At 41.1% G+C, this 21,921-nt stretch overlaps 1 protein-coding gene across 3 annotated transcripts in view; it reads right to left on the bottom strand.

Moving 5' to 3' along the window:
- kmt2e (lysine (K)-specific methyltransferase 2E) overlaps positions 1 to 21,921 on the bottom strand; it is a 164,665-nt gene extending 142,744 nt beyond the window's left edge. For all 3 annotated transcript variants that reach the window (XM_038811585.1, XM_038811589.1, XM_038811581.1), the window contains exon 1: positions 21,598 to 21,921. The gene's annotated coding sequence lies outside the window, so the exon portion shown is untranslated. The remainder of the gene's footprint in view (positions 1 to 21,597) is intronic.

Below are 21,921 nucleotides of genomic sequence, written 5' to 3'. Positions count from 1 at the left end.
ATTAGTGGTCTATCACTACTTTAATCCAGGTGAATTTTGCAGCATCTTGAGATTGCTTAGTAGTTGAAGAGGTCCAATAAAGGTTAGGTAAATCACCAGTACCTCCACAGTTCCTCACAAAACTAATAAATGGGCGGCACGGTGGCACAGTGGTTAGCATTGCTGCCTCACCATGCCGAGGACCCGGGTTTGATCCCGGGTTTGATCCCGGCTTGGGTCACCCATGTAGAGTTTGCAAGTTCTCCCAGTATCTGCGTGGGTCTCAGTCCCACAACCCAAAGATGTGCAGCGTAGGTGGATTGGCCACACTAAATTGCCCGTTAAAGAAATGAAACATCCCAGCACACACTACCTGTTCTTTATACTTCATGTATCTTTGAGCAATTTTTTTTTTAAAAAGTCAATCATTTGACCCAGGAGCCAGCAGAAATTGTTGCCAAAACAGCACTACCTACAGGAGTTGTTTGTAGCTTCTATACAACCCCCCCCTCGGTGGCCTGCTAAATCCGTCAGGCGCAAGTCTAGGATTAGAGATTGGGGGAGTGGAGGAGTGAGTGTTCTCTCTCTCGACGATCTACCCTCCTAGCCCCTTATTTCTCTCATGCTGCAGTATCTTTCTGCTCAGATCCAGTACCCTCTTCAGACCCAACAATTAAAGAGGTACATCTTGTTGCATGCCCTAGATTTTTAAAAAATTGAAGTTACAAGTTGAGCAAATCAAAGAACTCGCAAGATGTATTCACAGAAAGTGGAAGACATATGGAAGAGATGGAGGAAGGAAAAACTATAAGAAGGAAGAGTCTAAAAATGATTAAAGATACAGGTAATAAAGTAGACATATGTAGGCAGAGAGAAATAGACAGCAGGTGAGAAAGGATTAGTGATATTGGGATAGAGAACGTATCTGAATCCAGGGTATCCATAATCAAGTTAAAATTGTTTGGAATGCAAAGCAAAACATTGTTATAATTATTCCCCATAATACCCAATACAGCTACTAAATTTTGCAATTAAGTTCCTTATTGATTTATTCTTTTATGGAATGCGGACATTGGTGCCTAGGTCAGCATTTGCTATCCATCCCTAATTGCCTTTGAACTGAGTGGCTTGCGAAGCCATTTCAGGGTCAGTTAAGAGTCAGCCATATCACTGTGGATCTGCGTGTTATGTAGGACAAAGCAGGTAAGGACAGAAGATTTTCTTCCCTAAAGGACATTAGTGAATCAGATGGGTTTTTATAACAATTGGTGATAGTTCCACAGTCACCTAGCTTTCAATTCCAGATTTTATTAAATTAAATTCCCCCAGCTGCTGTGGTGGGATTTGAACCCATGTCCCTAGAGCTTTATTTGGGCGGCTGGATTACTAATCCAGTGACACTGCCACTACACGATTGCCTTCTCCTTATTAAAAACAGAAAAATAGGCACATGACTGCTGGATAACAAATTTCAAATCTATCATAAAATGAAGTAATCGAACAGAAATCAGTGGATAACACAGAGTGCTCATTATATCAAGTCACACAGAAGGTCTTGTTAAGTTTGAGATGCCACAAGGAATTGGTCTTCCTGTCTGAAATCGATTTCTCAAGATCTTTAAGATAGAAGCTTTAAGATGTGAATAGGATGAAACATTCTGAAAACTGTAGATCTCATGAAGTCTCCAATCCTAACAACATAAATTACCAGGTCTACAAGTGCAAAATATTATATTCAACTCCTACCAGATCACTGATTTTTCCAAGGAAGAACTCAGCAATGTGTGTCAACCTTCAGGCATCATAAAAATATTTAATAAAAACTGCCTTGATGTCCAAAACCACAAAGATATTTTGCATACTTCAGAATTTTTGCCTAAATTCATTCCATTCAGTATAGAAAGCTGACTATTAGTATAAAATATCCTATTTTAGAAAACATTTCAACTATTGAAGATTGAAAATGGAATTCTCACAAGTAATTTTCTTTATGTATGCCTATACTGAATTTAATCTTCTTTTGAACTGAGTTATCAGTCTCCATCCATAGTGTCTAGGCATGTAACACACAATCTTCCTTCTAATCCAAGAGATTGCAGACCTTGCAGGTCTAAGACATATTTGTGATAAAGGGGCACCAGTTAAAAAAAAGTGGGAAGTTCGGCCTTGCCATTCTGCACCTGGAGGAGGAAATTAGTCTTGCAGTTGGCACACTTCTTTGGAAAGCATCTGAAAGGAGCATGGATTAAACAGTTGGTGGCAAATAAACCAAGTACACAGCAATGGATCTGGATATCTATAATACCCAAGTAGGACAGCAAACTGTCCTACACACTCCTTCAATCACAAAGAAAGATGTCAAAATAGGTGATGGGAAAAAAGCTGATGGAACACATTGATTAATAAGTAAACATGTGATCACATATCCTTTTTTGATTGCAAAGAGGCAAGCAGATGTTAGTGAGGTTCTGCACCTCCAACTTGTGCAGTCACTTTGATGAGTATGACCAAACTGGTCAGTTTTAGTGTTCATCATGACCTGGATCCACTGTCTGCCTATAGCACTCATCAGTTTTCTAGTGATCATCTTCCTTGGAAGAAAAGGCAAACAGAATTTCTGTCGCCAGTCACTCCAATATAACCTAATGTCAGAAGCATCCATCATTATGGTGTATAATCCAATCCACAATCAAAGCCAAGCAGGGCAAATACTCCACAACACAATTGATAGTTAACATTAGAGTATAGATTACACTTAACAAGTCAAAACTTGACTCACCCACATCTCTAGATAATACTTCAAACCAATGCCATAACAGATCATTGGAAAAACAGTAGAAAAGAATTAGCAGTGCTTGACATCGGTAAACGACAGTTTTTTTGTCCTGTTAAAAATCCCAACTCTAACATTCAGGGCCATTAGGTCTGGCCTCAAGTCATCTGAGCTTGGTAAATAGGGAATGTCCTTTTAAGAGTGTCTGGACTTTAAAGTCGGGCAAATGGAAACTTGAAATGAAAATCGCTTATTGTCACGAGTAGGCTTCAATGAAGTTACTGTGAAAAGCCCCTAGTTGCCACATTTTGGCACCTGTCCGGGGAGGCTGGTACGGGAAACTTCTATCTTAAGTAGATTTCTTAGCAGTTTCACTGGAAGACTCTTTAGTTATGATACTGTGTTCCACATAAATACAACCCTGTCCAAAAACATGCCTTCTTTGGTTGCTTATTTTGTGAGGATAAAGATGTAACACCAACACAAACTTAACAGCTTGAAAGCACTAATTTTGAGCCCGACATGTCAAAATGTTGCAGAATGCATTAATGAGAAACTTTTACAGAGTCACAATCCTGAATTGGAACCATATCACCATTCCTTCACTGTTGCAGAGTCAAAAACATGGCAATCTTCTGGACAGCACTCTAGCATACCCATATCATGTGACCTGCAGAAGTTCAAGAGGGCAGCTCACCACCACCTTCTCAAGGACAATTAAAGATGGGCAGCAAATGCTGGCCTTGCCAGCAATGCTCATATCCAAGGAATAAATAAAAATAACTATAGTCGAGAGTCAATACACTACACCTAAAATGGTCATGCTTTAAAGTGTACTGCTTTTTTCAAAATTATTTTCCAAAACCCTTTTTCGCTCCAAGTCTGATTAACTGTAACTCGGAACGAGGGGTAAAATCTCAAATTGCTGTAATGATTTTAAATGCCTTTGAATATATGCATCAGATTGGTGTCTTCAAGATCTGCAAGTAAAAACTACACACAGACTATTTTCAGATATATTATGAAACAAACAGCATTGCTATTACTATGTAGAACCATAAAATTCCTACAGCGCAGAAGGCCATTCGGCCCATCAGGCCTGCATCAACCCTCTGAAAGAGCAGCCTACCTTGGCCCACTCTCCCGCCCTATCCCCGTAACCCCACCTAACCTGCACATCTTTGGATTGTGGGAAGAAATCAGAGCACCCGGAGGAAATCCATGCAAACACAAGGAGAACGTGCAAACTCTACACAATCAACCAAGACCGGGATTGAACCTGGGTCCCTGGCGCTGTTAGCATCAGTGCTAACCATTGTACCACCATGCCGTGTCAGAAAATCGCAAACAGTAATATTTTAAAACTCACAGCTTACACAGATACGTTCAGATTTATAAAGAAGAAATCAAAATGAATTGGAATATCCAATATAAATTACTCAATTTTTAATTTCAGACTTTACATCATTGGATCTTCTTGGATGTTTAACACTGCTCCACTGGCACACATGCATAATCGCACCGCTACACTAGCACACATGGAATGATCTTCTAATCACCTCAACATTTAATATTACAATTTATCTTCGATTTTATTGAAAAGCCAATCTGCTTGCAAATAAGTAACTCTGTTGGTAAAATAGGCAAAAATATCTATGAATGCAGAATGACATAACACAGGTGTCATTGAATAGTTAATGATCTTTGCATGACAAAACCAATGCCTGGACTTATCATCACCAAATAACACTGCTGATTCTATCCACTCATTTGCCCCACTACTGTACATGTTGCATAGCATTTTTTACAGCACCAGGATCAACATGGTTGTTTTAATATCATAAGCACCAACTAATTCAGTAGAAATTCTTTGTCCAGTGACTAGGAAGGTTTCAGAGCAATGTAGACAAATTGAAATTGCTTCACTGACTCAGTACGGGCAGAAGTCCGTAATTACTCAACTCCTTGTTTTTGACCACAGCCAAAGCAAACACTGGTTGGAGACACTTTGGTGGTGTTAACTGTATCTGACAAATATTGTATTTATATTGACAGTTGACAATTGAGCTTCAAGATGCCAATGGCAAACTACAAATATACATGGATCATTTGTTTGTTCATGGATGTGGGCGTTGCTGGCTCGGCCCATCCCTAATTCCCCTTTTGAAGGTGGTGGTGAGCTGCCTTCTTGAATCGCTGCAGAATAGGTTGCGTAGGTACACCCACATTTCTGTTGGAAGGGATTTCCAAATTTTGACCCAGTGACAGTGAAGGAAAGTCAGTCAATAGTTCCAAGTCAGGATGGTGTGGCTTAGATGGGAATTTGCCATGCAGGTGTTCCCATGGGTCTGCTGCCCTTGTCCTTCTAGGTGGTAGAGGTCATAGGTTTCAAAGGTGCTGTCAAATGAGCTTTGGTGAGTTGCTGCAGTGCATCTGGTAGATGGAACACACTGCTGCCACTGTGTCGGTGGTGGAGGGAGTGAATGTTGAAGGCGGTGGATAGGATGCTAATTAAGCAGATGGCTTTATAGTGGATGATGTTGAGCCTCGAGTGCTGTTGGGAGCTGCTCTCATCCAGGCAAGTAGACAGTATTTCATCACATTCCTGTCATGTGTCTTGTAGCTGGTGGACAGACTTTTGGGGATCAGGAGGCGAGTTACTCTCCACAGAATTTCCCAACCTTTGACCTGCTCTTGTAACCACAGTATTTATATGGTTGTTCCAATTCTGGTCAATGGTAAACCCCAGGCTCTTGATAGTGACCTTTGATTTATGTACTGGTCCCTCGCCAGCCTATTTGCGACCACACCTCCAAATGTCTAGGCCAGTATTTTTCAAACTGTTTTTCCTCAGGGCCCACTTTTTCCAACCGGCCTATGACAGCCGACCTTCATTTACCTTTAATGTGAAAAGGGAGCCTGCTTAGTCCTTACGATTTCACTTAAGTCAGGTTCAAAAGGAGGATAGGGCAATGTACTCGGGTGCAGACGACAGCCAATTGCTTTGTGCCCTCTTCATCTTTGTGAAAGTGGAAAATCCAACCTCGCACATGTAGGTCGTCATGTAGGGCAATGGCAACAAAAATGGTCATTTTACTCAGCACTGGGTCCTCCTGGGACATGCTGTTCCAGAATGCTGACAGCCTCATGGGTGTTTGGTTTGTTTTTAATGTGGTATCACAGGTCAGGTACAGCAGAGTAGTCTTCTATTTGGGATAACTGTTAATAACTGACTCTGGGGTCTCAACCTCTAAAAGCAATTTTTCACCCACCACTTCTCTTTCAAATCTGAAACTTCTCTCATTTGCCTGCACTTCCCTGCATATCACACACATGGCTTTGCATCCTCAAGAAATCATCTTTATTTTGCTTTGCTTCCAAGTTAAGTTTCTTCTTTGTCGGCTATTAACCAGAGTCCCTGGTGCTCTGTACAGAGCTAATACAGGCACAGCTCTCTCCAGCCCTGGACTCTTCTGATCAGCTCTCTCCAGCAGATTCAGTTGTGAGATCCAGGCCATTTGTGTTGCTGGCCATCGCTTACTTTTAAGAAAACGATTCATCTTCAGAGTCCTCTTGTCTTGCTTGCCGACAGCTAGAAAATGGAAGCAACTCTCCTCCATGATTTGGCGCCGAAAGCACATACAGAGCGTTTAACTTCAAGTATACATGTAGGGTGTGTGACCTTCTCATTGCTGCCGCTGAGGCACACAGCCTCATTTATTTTTATTTAAAAGGCGGAAGCGGCCGCCATTCACAATTTAAAAGCTGGTAGCAGCTATTGAGCGCTTCTCCTGCGATCAGGACCACCGTGGGAACGGCACACCCAATCGCTCCAGGACCCTCCCAACACCCACCCACGACGCACTCTTTTAAAAAACATGGGTCTAGGCCACCCACTCTGGAATTGGCCTACCTCTTCATATTAACCCACCTTAAAATCCACGTCTTTTTTTTATCAAACTTGCGTTTATTCCTTCTACTATGCCCTTCTTTATCATTTTTGGTATTTCTTTCTTTGACTGAACAATCATTTTTTTTACCTGATTGTGTTTTTGTGAGGTGTCTGAAGACATTTTCTGTGTTAAAGTTACTATCTAAAACTTCTAGATTTGACTCAATGGTAAGAATGTGGATCTTGCAACCACGAGACGTTTGAGGAGAATAGCAGAAACGTATGGAAATGTTAGTTACGTAGGTGGTGGAGAAAGGATTAGGGCATGTTGGTGGAGTAAAATGAAGGTGGGAGGAGGGTTGTGTGAAGTATAAATCATTAATAATATATTAGCTAATAGTTAGAAACGGTTATTTTTAACTCATTCAGATTTCAGGTAACCTTTATTATCTCCTCTCCTTGTGGATTTGCTCATTGTTTTAGGTGTCAATGCTTTGAGAATTAATTGAAGTACTCCCAGGTCACAGGTAGTTTAGATCAGGTACAAGATAAAGCTTCCCTTTACACCTGTCTAAGAAACATCATAATCCAATCTCCAAAAAGGTCATAGTACTGCACTAGCAGCACATCACCACTTCCCACATAATCATCCAGTGGTGCCAGAGGTAGCTTATTAATCAATACAAAACAATGAGAAGTTCTGCCTGTTATATGGAGCTGGATTGCAATGAGAGACACTATCCCATCAATCTCAGCCAGGTTTTAATTTATTTGTGAGTTGAAAGGACACTGTGTTAACATGCTGCATAACCCAGTATCAAATTTCCTGCATCTATCACATGAAAGTATAAACTTTTGCCAAAAGATTCTCACAACATCTGCAACTTTTGAAAATCGCACCTTTTTAAAAAGGACTTTACTACAAAGACCCGATCTCCCACTAACAAGGGGAGATACAGGAGAATTACTCAACTGATAGTCAAACCATTTATTCCTTTGCCACCACACCCAACCCCAAACATTTGAGAAGAAATCAAATGCTCTTTCTCTGACTTTGTAACATCATGGCCAGACATGCAATATCACTACACCAGTCTCCACTATATTTAACATAACATGTTTATCTGGACATATTTTAACTAACCACATTTTTCAACTATCAGTGATCAGTTTGATCCATTACCTCCGATATCCAAATGTTTATTTACAAACTTTTATTATTCACTCTTAAAATGCGCGTTAAGAAAATAATTACCTGTAACAAACTAGAGGTTGTAGACCAATATGTATTGTCTAAATACATTTTTTTTTCAATTTAAGAGTACCCAATTCATTTTTTTTTCCAATCAAGGGGCAATTTAGTATGGAGGCCAATTCACCAACCCTGCACATATTTTTGGGTTTATGGGGGGTGAGACCCACGCAGACACAATTGTCTAAATATCTTGATATGTTATACTACAGTGGCAGCAGGGTAGCATGGTGGTTAGCATAAATGCTTCACAGCTCCAGGGTCCCAGGTTCGATTCCCGGCTGGGTCACTGTCTGTGTGGAGTCTGCACGTCCTCCCCCTGTGTGCGTGGGTTTCCTCCGGGTGCTCCGGTTTCCTCCCACAGTCCAAAGATGTGCGGGTTAGGTGGATTGGCCATGCTAAATTGCCCGTAGTGTCCTAATAAAAGTAAGGTTGGGGGGGGGGGATTGTTGGGTTACGGGTATAGGGTGGATACGTGGGTTTGAGTAGGGTGATCATGGCTCGGCACAACATTGAGGGCCGAAGGGCCTGTTCTGTGCTGTACTGTTCTATGTTCTTGCTTCGGAAAGTACAACTCTAAATCTAGTTCTACAACTGCAAAGAATATTTTCCATGCATCAAATATCAATACTACAGACAAATATACAACCAAATAGTCAGACATAGAGAAAATGCAACGATACTTAACTAGTACTCATACTGCTGGGCAGAGCGTAAAATATAATTTATGTTAAAGATGTCCTAGTAATAAGAATAAGAGATGTACAGCGGGACCATATCTTGTTATAACATAATATGCTAGGGGCAGCATGGTGGCACAATGGTTAGCATTGCTGCCCCACGGCGCCGAGGTCCCAGGTTCAATCCCGGCTCTGGGTCACTGTCCGTGTGGAGTTTGCACATTCTCCTCGTGTTTGTGTAGGTTTCACCCCCACAACCCAAAGATGTGCAAGTTAGGTGGATTGGCCATGCTAAATTGCCCCTAAATTGGGAAAAGTTAATTGGGTACTCTAAATTTTTTTTTAAATAACTTAATATGCTTCATTTTAAAACGCAGATAACTTGTTCTGGCTGTTTGGAATATCAGTCCCCGAGCTATTTCTGATGTAGCAAACATATTCACAAAACATTAACAGCTATATCTTTAAAGGTGCCCCACACCAATCAAGGAAAATTTGATTCAAGGGAAAGCATTAGTGCGCATATGAACATGGGAACAGGAGTCGACCATTGAATGCCTCAAGCCTGTGCCATCATTCAAGGAAATATTGGCTAATCTGCGACCTCACTCTAGATCCCCACCTTTGTCCCATATCCCGTAACACATTTGGATAATGAAAATCTCATTAATCTCAATTTTACCCAGTGCTAGACTCCACAACCAGGGGAATAGCTTCTCTCCCACTCTACCCCATCTATTCCCCTTGGCTTGACAAGGCCGAGTGGCCTACTCCTAATTTGTACATTCCTATGTAACATTAATCAGATCACCGCTTAACCTTCTAAGCTGCATGCAACTTAACCCTTGGAGCCAAGGTAGCACTGTGGTAAAGGTCACTAAATCCTTCCTGAGGTGTGGTGCCCAAACACTGAAGCAAACTTCTACTCCATTGTATTGCAGTCCTCTAGATTATAAGGGCCATGATTCAATTAGCCATTTTGATTATTTTTCCATTCCTGTTCATGAAATTCTTAATGGTTTATATATCCGGAGACCAGGAGTCCCTTTGACATCCATTGATTCTGGTTTTAAACAATTTAAAAAGTACCCCATTCTATCCTTTTAGGTCCAAGGTACATGGATCTCATATTTGCCGACATTGAAATCAATTTGCCACAACTTTGCCCATATACCTAATCCATCTATACATTCATAAGGTATAGGAGCAGAATTAGGCTATTTGGCCCATCGTGTCTGCTCCACCATTCGGTCATGGCTGATCGCATCCTAGCCTTAACTTCACCATCCTGCCTGTTCTCCATAACCTTTCAACCTATTACCAATTAAAAATGTCTAACTCCTCCTTAAATTTACTCACTGCCCCAGCATCCAACACACTCTAGGCTAGCGGATTCCCCAAATGAAATGAAATGAAAATCGGTTATTGTCACGAGTAGGCTTCAATGAAGTTACTGTGAAAAGCCCTTAGTCGTCACATTCCGGCGCCTTTGGCGCAACCCTTTGGGAGAGGTAGTTTCTCCTCAACTCTGTTTTAAATTATCCTAAGGAAATTAATATATATTTCTATTCCTTCATACAAGCCATTGTTAGTTGAAATCCTAAGACTGATTCTTCTATTCAGCCAATTCCCTATCATGGTGATTCATTTGTCTTCAATTCCATGGATTTCAACTTTAACCAACAGTTATGAAGGATTTCATCAAATGCTTCTCCAAGTCTGTAAGAGGCATCGACAGACTTTAGTCGCCTTTTCAAAAAATTCAATCTCACTCATCAGTTTTCATCCACCCTTTACAAATCCATGGTGGCTTCTCTGATCAGGAGAACATTTTTAAAGGTGCTCAGTCACCCTAGCCTTCCGAGCAATTTCCCAACAGATGTTAGGCTGACTGTTCTATAACTCCCTGGCTTCCCCACACTTTTGTTAAATAAGAGTGACATGTGCAGTTTTCTAATTTAAAGGAATGGTTCCTGAATCAAATCTCAGATTCAGTATTGGTTTCCTCGGGAGGTCTAGCAAGCTGACCGCTTCCCTCACTAAGTACTGACGCAAAGTAATCATTCAGCACATAGGAACAGGAGTAGCCTATTTGGCCTATCTAGTCCACTCTCATTCAGATTTACCTCTGTGCTATTTTATAAGGCGTCCCCAAATGCCTTAATGCCAATAGTATCCAGAGATCTATAAATTTCTGTCTTGAGCATGTTCAGTGATTGAGCTTTCACAGCTACCTAGGGTACAGAATTCTAAAGATTCATCTTCTTCCTCATCTTAGTCTTAAAATGGTTTACCCCTTATTCAGAGACTGTGTTGCTTGGTTGCAGACGCATCCTATCCACATCTACCCTTTCATGCCTTGTAAGAATGTTCTATGCTTCAATGAGATAATCTCTCATTCTTCAAACTTCTAGAGAATTAAGACCCAGTTTCCTCACTCCGTCCGACAGTCCTGCCATCCCAAGGATCAGTCTGCTGAACCTCCATTGGACTCCCTCTATGGCAAGTATACCCTTCCTTAGATAAGGAGAGCAAAACTGTACACAATACTACAGGTGCGGCCTCACCAAGGCTCCATACAGTTTCAGCAAGACATGTTTACTCCTCTAACAAAATACTCTTGCAATGAAGACCAACATACCATTTGCCTTCCGAATTGATTGCTGCTCTTACATGCTGGCTTTTGGTGACTCAGGAACAAAGGCACCCCCTTTGGACATTCCAACCTCTCACCGTTTAAGATATACTTTGCCTATCCGTTTTTCCTACCAAAGCGGATAACTTCACACTTATTCACATTATATTTCATCTTTCATGTTCTTGTCCACTGACGTAGCCTGTCCAAGTCCCCTTACATCCTCCTCACAACATCCGCTATTTCCTTGCTTTCATTGACAACGCAGTTATTAGTTTGAGGGACCCATATTGCTATTCTTTTTCCTAATGTAACGGTAAAAATGGTGCCTTGATTTTAATATCTGTGTAAGTTCTCCACTCGCCTGATGAGTGCAGCTCAGACAACATTCAAGAGGCTCTACAAGAGTTAGGGCGGCATGGTGGCGCAGCGATTAGCACTGTTGCCCCACGGCACCGAGGACCTGGGTTCGATCCCGGCCTTGGGTCACTGTCCATGCGCACATTCTCCCCGTATGTGCGATGGTCTCACCCCACAACCCAAAGATGTGCAGGGTAGGTGAATTGGCCATGCTAAATTGTCCCTTAATTGGGGAAAAAAAAAGAATTTGGTACTCCAAATTTAACAAAAAGCTCTACAAAGCAGCCTGCTGGATTGGCACCTCATCCACCGCATTAAATATTCACTCCCTTCACCAATAATGCACAGTGACAGCAGTGTGTACCATCTACAAAGGTTCCCTGCAGCAACTCATCAAGGCTCCTTGGACAGCACCTTCTGACCACCAAGAAGGAAAAAAACAGCAGGTGCATGGGGACATCACCTGCAAGTTAATCTCCAATGTCACACTTCCATCCTGACATCACATTTCCTCCAACATCACTGGATCAAAATCCTGGAACTCCCTTCCAAACAATATTATGGGTATTCCTACAACATATGGACTGCAGCGGTTCAAGACGGTGGCTCACCTCCCATGTTCTCAAGGGCAATTTGGGACAGAAAATAATTGCAGCTCTAGTCAGCAACACCCACATCCCTTGAACAAAGATAAAAAGGTTTTGCATACTCTCTTTTAATAACTCTGCTTTAGTCATCCTATGCATTTTTCCTCTTCACCACGATCTGTGTGCTATTTTTTGCACTTTTGTTATTTGGAAAGCAGAGCTCTTGCCTCTTGAGGATTATAAACTAATTCTGTATCATGTTAAACTTATTTTTATTACCTCCCACTAATTTTCTGTCATTTACGCACTAACAGATTTGTCCAGTTCAATGTATACAACCTCTAATATCCCACTGAAGTTAGTCTTACCCATACCTAGAACCTTAGTGGGCCAATCATATTACCATTCATCATTGGGCTAACTAAATATGGCTCCTTGGTAATTAGAAAAATCTAATAATGGCAAGCCCTCTTGGTAGATCTAGGACATATTGCTGCAGAAAACCATCCTGTTTACTCAGAAATAATGGAACAACTGCACATCCAACCTACCCTTTTCTGATGCCTGCTGAAACAGACATGATGCTGCATCAAGAGGCTGCAAGACAGGTTGTACTGTACGACAGATGTACTTCAAATTATGAAAAGGATGGGGCAGTCTACATAGAAGTAGAATATATTTCTAATAACCGAAAGGTAAAGGAATCATGGATAGAATATTAAATTTAACGCCATTTAAAATATGTAGCGGGATGGCAAGGTGATGCAGTGGTTAACATTGCTGCCTCATGCCACCGAGGGCCCAGGTTCGATCCTGGCACCCGGTCACTGTCCATGTGGAGTTTGCACATTCTCCCCGTGTCTGCGTGGGTCTCACCCCCACAACCCAAAGATATGCAGAGTAGGTGGATTGGCCACGCAAAATTGCCCCTTAATTGGGTAAAAAATTAATTGGGTACTTTAAATTAAAAAACAGAGCAGGAAAGACTTGTTTTACACAAAGTTGTGAGGATATGCAATTCACTTCAATAGTGTGGAGGAAGTTACCCGTCAACACTGAAAATTAGATAGGATAGGTGCATTCAGAAAAATACACTGGAGAAATGGACAGATGGGGGTGGAAGGGATCGATGGAAATTGATCCATTTGTACTTTCCCAAAAATACATCACTTCTTTTTTTTTTAATGTTTCCAATTAAGTATGGCCAATCCACCGAACCTGCACATCTCTGGGTTGTGGGGTTGAGACCCACGCAGACGCGGGGAGAGCATGCAAACTCCACACGGATAGTGGCCTGGGGCCAGGATCAAACCAGGTCCTCGGCGCCGTGAGGCAGCAGTACTAACCACTGCGCCACCTAAAAATGCATCACTTCTTAAGAAACATTGCACAAATCACATGCAACTGATGAAAAATTGTTATGCAGACAGCATGGTTAAACACTTCTTGTAAAGCAGAAAGCCATAAAAAATGTGCTGAATAACTGGTTGACCTGTTTTTGGCAGAGACACAATATTACCCAGCCCTTCTTTGAATAGTGTCACAGGACCTTTACATCGGAAAGATCTCATGTTAATGTCTCAAAGGATGACATTGTCAACAACATACTCCTTCTGTAGGGGAATTTGGCCGGTTTTTGGGGTAGAAGCTTAATATGGGAAAGAGTGAGATGTTTGTGGTCCAGGCGAGGGGACAGGAGAGGCGACTGGGAGAGCTGCCGTTTAGGTTAATAGAGGGAAGCTTTAGGTACCTAGGCATCCAAGTGGCGCAGGAATAGGACCGCTGCATAAGTTGAATCTGGCCCGGCTGGTGGACCAAATGTAGGTCCACCATTTTCGATTTTCGGAGATGGGACGCGCTTCTGTTGTCTCTGGCTGGGAAGGTGCAAATGGTGAAGATGACGGTCCTCCCGAGATTCCTATTTGTATTTCAGTGTCTCCCCATCTTTATTCTGCAGTCCTTTTTTAAGCGGGTCAACAGAGTGATCACGGGCTTCGTCTGGGCGGACAAGACTCTGCGAGTAAGGAAGGTAATGCTCGAGCGGAGTCAGGGAGAGGGCGGGCTGGCACTGCCAAATTTTAGCAACTATTACTGGGCAGCTGATATAGCCATGAGCAGGAAGTGGGTGGTGGGGGAGGGGTCGGCATGGGTGCCTATGGAGGCGGCTTCATGTAAGGGCAGCAGTTTGGGGGCGTTGGTAACTGTGCCTCTGCCGTTCCCGCCGGCACGGTACTCCACCAGTCCAGTGGTGGTGGCTGCCCCAAGAGTTTGGGGCCAGTGGAGATGGCATGTGGGAGCTTCGGAGTGGGCCCCAATCTGTGATAATCACTGGTTTACCCCGGGGAGAATGGACGGGGAGTTCCAGTTACGGCGGAGAGCGGGGATTGAGAGGATGGGGGATATGTTCATAGAGGGAGCTTTCTGAGTATGAGGGCGTTGGAGGAAAAGTCTAAGTTGGCGAGGGGAAATGAATTCAGGTATCTGCAGGTGAGGGACGCCCTTCGTAAACAGGTGTCAAACTTCCCGCACCTACCGCTAAGGGGGATTCAGGAAAGGGTAGTTTCCAGAGGGTGGGTAGGAGAAGTGAGCGTCTATGGAGTCGGAGGAGGCGCAGACCGAGGAGCTGAAGCGCAAGTGGGAGGAGGAGCTGGGAGGGGAGATAGAGGATGGTCTATGAGCAGATGCATTGAGTAGAGTCAACATGTCCGCAACATGTGCCGGGCTCAGCCTGATACAATTTAAGGTTGTTCACCAGGCTCACATGACAGTGGCCCGGATGACCAGGTTCTTTGGGGTGGAGGACAGGTGTGCAAAATGTGCAGGAGGACCGGCAAACCACGTCCATATGTTTTGGACATGTCCAAAGCTTAGGGGATTTTGGCAGGGGTTTTCGGAAGTTATGTCCATGGTGTTAAAAACTAGGGTGGCGCTGAGTCCAGAGGTGGTGCTTTGCGGGGTGTCAGAAGACCCGGGAATCCAGGAGGAGAGGCAGACATTCTGGCCTTTGCTTCCCTGGTAGCCCGGAGACGGATACTATTAGCATGGAGGGACTCAAAGCCCCTGAAGTCGTAGACCTGGCTATCGGACGTGGCTAGCTTTCTCTGTTTGGAGAAAATCAAGTTTGCCTTGAGAGGGTCACTGTTAGGGTTCGCCCGGAGGTGGCAACCGTTCGTCAACTTCTTTGCGGGAAATTAATCGTCAGCAGTCGGGGGGGGGGGGGGGTGAGTAGCACTATGTTTACGGTTTCATGTGCATAGTTTATTTTGTTGTTACTATACCAAAAATACCTCAATAAAATGTTTATTTAAAAAAACAATGTACTTCTTCAGCACTGTACTGAAGTGTCAGTGTGGATTTTTTGTTCAAATGGTGAAAATTTATTAAAATTGCAGAACTATTACTATCACTATTTAAGATATATTGAAATTGCAGAAAATTGTTACATACAACCTGCCAGTTTTTTATTGTTCTTACTTCCTCTGTCACATGTTCATAAAGTTCATAAAAATCACAATAATTAACATAATTGTTTTCCAAATATAATTTATTGTAAAAGTACAACCACCAGAAGTACACCCTACTTTTATCTCAAGACAACACAGCCCCAGCAGTAAACAATTTAGAAGAAAAACTCAGTGCAACAACATTGTTTTATTTACTAGTCAATAAATTTGATAAGAAATAAGGTAACAAAATATGTCATGAGGTAACTAATGAGTACAGACGAGCAGATAACTGGTAAAACTACAAAACACTTGGAGAACTAATGCTGAGTTCCCACGGCTTCGGCCATATTTATTACTGGCCTTAAAAAGCAGAACTGGAAATATATTACATGCAAAGTAGCATTTATGAAAAGAAAAGACTGGCACTATATATATCCTTCACCAGAAGTATTCTCATTAAGAATGCACGTCCAAGATCTCAACTTGTCTTTTCTCCTCACTGGTCATGACCTGCTGTGTATTTCCAGCATTTTCTGCTTATTTAATTCCTGCACCAAAACTGTGCCTCCCTCAATAGCTCATGAAATATTTGAACTTTTACATATAAAGTGCAGAATTCTAGACAATTGTGTTACTTGGAAGGTATTTCAAATCTGCCAGAGCAAAGGTGGAACTGCTTACATTTCAAACTTATGAAACAACACTCTGGTGGTTTAACTGAAATAAGTGTGATGGCTCTGACCAACACTGGCAGTTTTGGTGGTTTGGATCAACAACACAGAATTTCAATAAAGTAATTTAGGTGAGCAACATAGCAATTTGTTCTTGTGGTTTGGAAGATAACCCACATCTCTCAGATGAATTATTATGCAGTGATACACAAAGCTATATCCATTATCTTCATAGATTTCAATATCTGAGAATAGTATCCAATAATATATTTTTTCTGAAAAAAGAAATCGGAGGGGTGAACTGATAGAGGCATTTAAAATTATGAAAGATTTTGATGGAGTAGATGCAGGAACATGGTTCCTACTTCTAGGGAAGCATCTATCTGGAGACCATAAATATAAGATAGTGACCAAGAGATCCAACAGGGAATTCAGAAGAAACACCTTTACCCAAAAAATGGTGAGAATGTGGAACTCGCTATCACAGGTACTGGTTGAGGTGAATAGTATAGGCGCATTTCAGAGTGAAGCACATAAGAGAGTTCCAATGATAGATTTAGATGAGGAATGATGCAAGCAAGCTTAAGTGGAGTATAAATGTCACATGGACTGGTTGGGCCGAATGTTTCTGTGCCATATATCCTATGTAATATGTATGTAAGCTTTTCTTATAAAGCTTGATCAAAAATATTACCTGATTAAGAGTGCTGCTGTGACATCAATAATAAACAGTTAATTGAATTATATTTTATAATGTATATAGCATATAACTTTTATTTTTGTGTTGACTTACCCCAAGTGACAAACCCTGACTTGCAAAATCCATTCTTTCAGAATAAGTGATTCTAAGTACAGCATATCTGCCTCCGTCAGTTCTGGAGGTTAAGTGCCGTTTATCTAGACATTCATCATGATGGAAGTGCATCACCTACACACCCGAGTTGAAAATTCAATAGTTGCTCGGGCAGATTGTACAAGAAACACTTAGTATTTGCATTATAAGCAAAAATTAACTTGAGTGCCTATTCTATCAGTTTTATCAAATTATTAATGGTCGGTTTGATTTCTTGAACCACGTATTTTATTGGAACCTGGATATCTAAAATATACTACAATTATGAATGTATTAACTATCTGAGCATATTTATCTTGCTGTACTTAGTTATTTATCATATACATTTTGACAGCTTAGGGAAGCTACCTGTGCATATTAAAAATCTGATACTTTCACACAGTTCCTGCCAGTCTTTTCCATTTGTGAATTTCCAAACTCACATTTATAATGCAAACTGCCATATAAGTGCAAACCGTATTCGGAAATCAGAATCACAAAGGGACTTAGAAGTCCCAGTTCAGGATTCTCTTAAGGTTAACACGCAGGTTCAGTTGGCAAATGAAATGTTAGCATTCATGTCGAGAGGGCTAGAATATAAGAGTAGGGATGTACTGCTGAGGCTGTATATGCTCTTGTCAGACTCTATTTGGAATATTGTGAGCAGTTTTGGGCCCGGCAAGAAGCGGTTGAGGACTCACTGAAACTTACAGAATACTGAGGCCTAGATAGTGAATGTGGAGAGGACATTTCCACTAGTAGGAGAAACTAGAACCTTAGTGCACAGCCTCAGACTGAAGGGACGATCCTTTAAAACAGAGATAAGGAGGAATTTCTTCAGCCAGGAGGTTGGTAAATCTGTGAAACTCATTGCTGCAGAAGGCTGTGAAGGCCAAGTCACTGAGTGTCTTCAAGAGTCAGATAGGTTCTTGATTAATAAGGGGATCAGGGGCTATGCAAAGAAGGCAGGAGAATGGGGATGAGAAACAAATCAGCCACGATTGAATGGCAGAGCAGACTCAATGGGCCGAATATTCTGCTCCTTTGTCTTATGGACATTCCCATCAGTGGCAACACTGTTTTACATATCCTGCCCCTCAGCCTGAATTGCAAACACCATGCTCCAAACAAATCTACTTCTCTGTTTCCTAAATTGTTGTAATTTTTTTCTATTTAACTATCAATATTAAACCAAAGGATTATATTAAATAAGCACAAAATATGGCTTTTAGATGTCCAAGTCCAATTCGACCTACCCTCCAACTCCTGAAGACTCAGTTGACCTTGATTCCCTTTGTCAAAAGCCACAGAGGGAGTGCATGCTTAAAGTGGGATGCCAACCAAGCAGACGACATTCTCTTGGATGGCGTTAGGCTGGAGTGCTAATGAAACCGCACTCATCCTGGAAAATAGTGAGTATTTCATCACACTCCTGGTCTTTGCCTTGTAGATGGTGGAGAGGCTTTGGAATTTCAGGAGGCAGGTTACTTGCTCCAGAATTCCCAGCCCTTGTAGCCACTGTTAAGTTAGAATGCTACAATTGACATCAGCATCATAGATCAGCAAGGAGGAAAATCAGCCAGAACTCTCACCAACTGCTGTTCAGTGACCAGTGAGAAATGCCATAGATCTAGATACTGGACAGGGTTAATGCATCCCTCTTAAATCTTTATATAGTCAAACTCTTGCACTAAACAGATACAAGAGTACCCATTTGTGTCATATTGGTCTTATTATAGTAATAATAAAACAGATAATAAAAAGGGCAAGGCATAAATCAGGATTGTGGTGCAATACTCTCCACTTGCTAGGTTGAGCATGGATTGCACAACACAAGAAACTCAGCACCTTAAACATTCACTTTCTCCACCATTGGTGCACCGTGGCTGCAATGTGTATACTAAATATAAGATGCACTGCAACAAATCACCAAGGTTTCTTTGACAGCATTGCCCAAATGGAGATCTCAAGCACTTACAACAGGGCAGCAGTCATGTGTAGAACAGTAACTCCAAAGCTCCCCTCTAAATCACACGCAATCTTGCTGTTCCTTCAAAGCTCACTGGATCAAAATTCTGGCACCCTCTCCCTTACAGCACTGTGGGAGCAGCTTCACTACAAGGGTGGTCGAGCAGTTCAACTTGGCATTCCACCACCACCTTCTCAAGAAGGGATGGGAAATAAACTCTGGGCTTGGGGGCACACGCCACATTGAGCAAGGATTTTAAAACTCACTTCTGAAGGTAGAATTTCAGGAACACCAATTCAACTGTGTAGTACACATCTGGAAATTTTGACAGACACAAGAATCTGACTGAACTACAATAGCAACCATTTAATCAGTCAGAAAGTCATACTGTATATATACACATATAATGTAAACAGTTAAGAGTTTCAATTCTTAACCAGTATTAAACACTTATTGTACACACTATTGCTATATATTAATATTTATAGCATTTACAACTTTCTTGCTTCCATGGAATTTACATTATTTATGTTCCATCTAAGATGATCGTGAAATAGGTTTACTATTTTTGGGTGTCAACTGGTCTTTGACCCATGTGTGGCCCACAATCCAATCATGCTATGACAATTTTAGTCATACTTTGGCATCTACAGTTAAATAATGAGAAGTGTTTTGATGATGAGATCCTGAGACATCTTTATAGTTTGTATATAGTTTAATTTCCATTAAAATTAAAGATATGAATAAAATTGCAAAACAAAACTTAACAAGCATATATGCTGGTGAAAATAGCAGAGCATGCCTTAGTGCTGTCATGATTTAAAATATTAGTCTGCCTGCTGGTAAATGATGATCTTGGTCCCTGTACGTTTTATGTGTACAGGAAATCAACATAACCATCAGCCATACACTAGAGTTCCTAAACATGAAACATTATATGACAATAGAACTGGGTATTGCAATTTCCTCTATTATTCAACCTATTAGGCCACCCCAGTACCTGTAAACATTAGGCCTCCTTGCTTTCAGCATTCAAGTAACCAGTGAATATTCATCTTTAATAAATCACTCAAGACTAATCAGAATATATTATAGACCAACAATTGACATCAACAAACGGAGAATTCAGCTTCCTAATGGCATTGTGGAATATATTTCTCTAAACGTTAATAACTTTCTTCAAAAGATTGATATATATCTTAGAAATGAATGCTAATCTAAAGTGACATATAATAAATCTAAAAGATTGGCTCTTTATTTGCGATCGGCTTCCAATACTGCAATAACTTGAGATAGACAAAACGAGCGCCGCATGGGGTGTGGAGAACCCAAGTGGATTAGATTTACTATAATACCAAATGTCCGCCATTTTTCCTGACAGAGCAAAGGACAAAAGAGTAGCTTCACACACTTTAAAGGTATACGCTTGTTACAGCCAATTTCCCCACGCACTTTTCGTGACGATTTACAAATTTTACCTATATTTTGAACATAAATCGTTTCAAGGAGGAATGAAACGAAAACCAAATCGTTTTTTCTTTAACTGATCAGTCCTGTCACTTGTCAGGAATATAATTCTCATAAATCATACGGGAAGTTTGAAAGTAATGTATTCTTTATTTTACCATAGTTGCTTAACGTAAAATTTTATAAATCTCCCCTTGTCTACCCCCAAAAAGGAGGAATGATATTTTGGGACCGCACACAGGAGCCTATTCAGAACTAAAAGTATCTACTTAGAAACTATGAATATTAATTAAAATCAGTTGTACAAGGGAAAGTTTCCAATCCCAATAAATTCCAAAGATAAACAAGTCCACCCTCCCTCAAGATGTTTTGGTTCCACGTTTGCAGTGGTCCACCTTCCCCTCTCCTCGAATTCGAAGTACGTTATCTGTGGTACAAAGCTTTCAAACTTAATTATTTTACGTAAATCGTAATGACAAAAGTCGAACTACATTTTTAAAATAATTGACTGACTAAAATGTGGACATATTTACTGAAGAATCTTTCAGGAAGAGGGCTAAAATTTAAGAAATACTTGAGCATTAACGTCACATTATATATCTAAACATACCCGTTGCTAGGTATTCTATCATGATTAGAGAGATGACAGTACGTGCTAAACAGAGAATATATCGCAGGCACATTTCTTTTCACTTTGAGAACTAAAATGGAGTAAAACGGAAATGTTTATTTATAAAAGTCCAAGTCAGACCAAAGTTGAAGAACACTGGGATTCAAAATTTGACATTAATGCATTTTAAAACATCAAACATACTATTAAATCAATTACACGGATGCTTAAAACGAGTAAGTGTTGTTATGGACTATAATCCCTTAAATTAAAAAAAACGGTTCACTAAACCCGCCATATTTCGCGTTGTCAGTCTGTAACCAAACCTACCACCTCGGTCGCAACAGAGGGGAGGAGAGGGGGAGGGAATCAACGCATATTTTCCTTCAATTGTACATTTCCTCACAAAATACTTTTGACAGATGCCATGTAACATTATCTTACCTGAATAATCCACCGAGCCGACAGAAAGACCCCGTTTAACTCGTTTTGCCAAACCAAAACAATGCAATATAATCTCCACCACAACGTAAATATACAAATAGCCCTATATATTTTGATCACCCCCACAGCACTAGCTCTACAATTTTAACCTCGATAGCCTTCCTCCAGCCGAACAAAGTAGGGGGTTAAACCTGAGAAAATGTTTAATCCCACGCTGAGAAGATTTCTTTTAGCTTTTTTGAACAGTCTCTGTGGAATCTGTTGCTATCTGTGTACCATTTACTCCCCTTCTTTGGAAAATGGCGGCTACGGAACGTCGTTCTA

Source organism: Scyliorhinus canicula, chromosome 11 (assembly GCF_902713615.1).
Source record: "Scyliorhinus canicula chromosome 11, sScyCan1.1, whole genome shotgun sequence".
Lineage (NCBI taxonomy): Eukaryota > Metazoa > Chordata > Chondrichthyes > Carcharhiniformes > Scyliorhinidae > Scyliorhinus > Scyliorhinus canicula.
The sequence above is the reverse complement of the archived record's forward strand: the minus strand, read 5'-3'. Positions and strand labels throughout refer to the sequence as shown.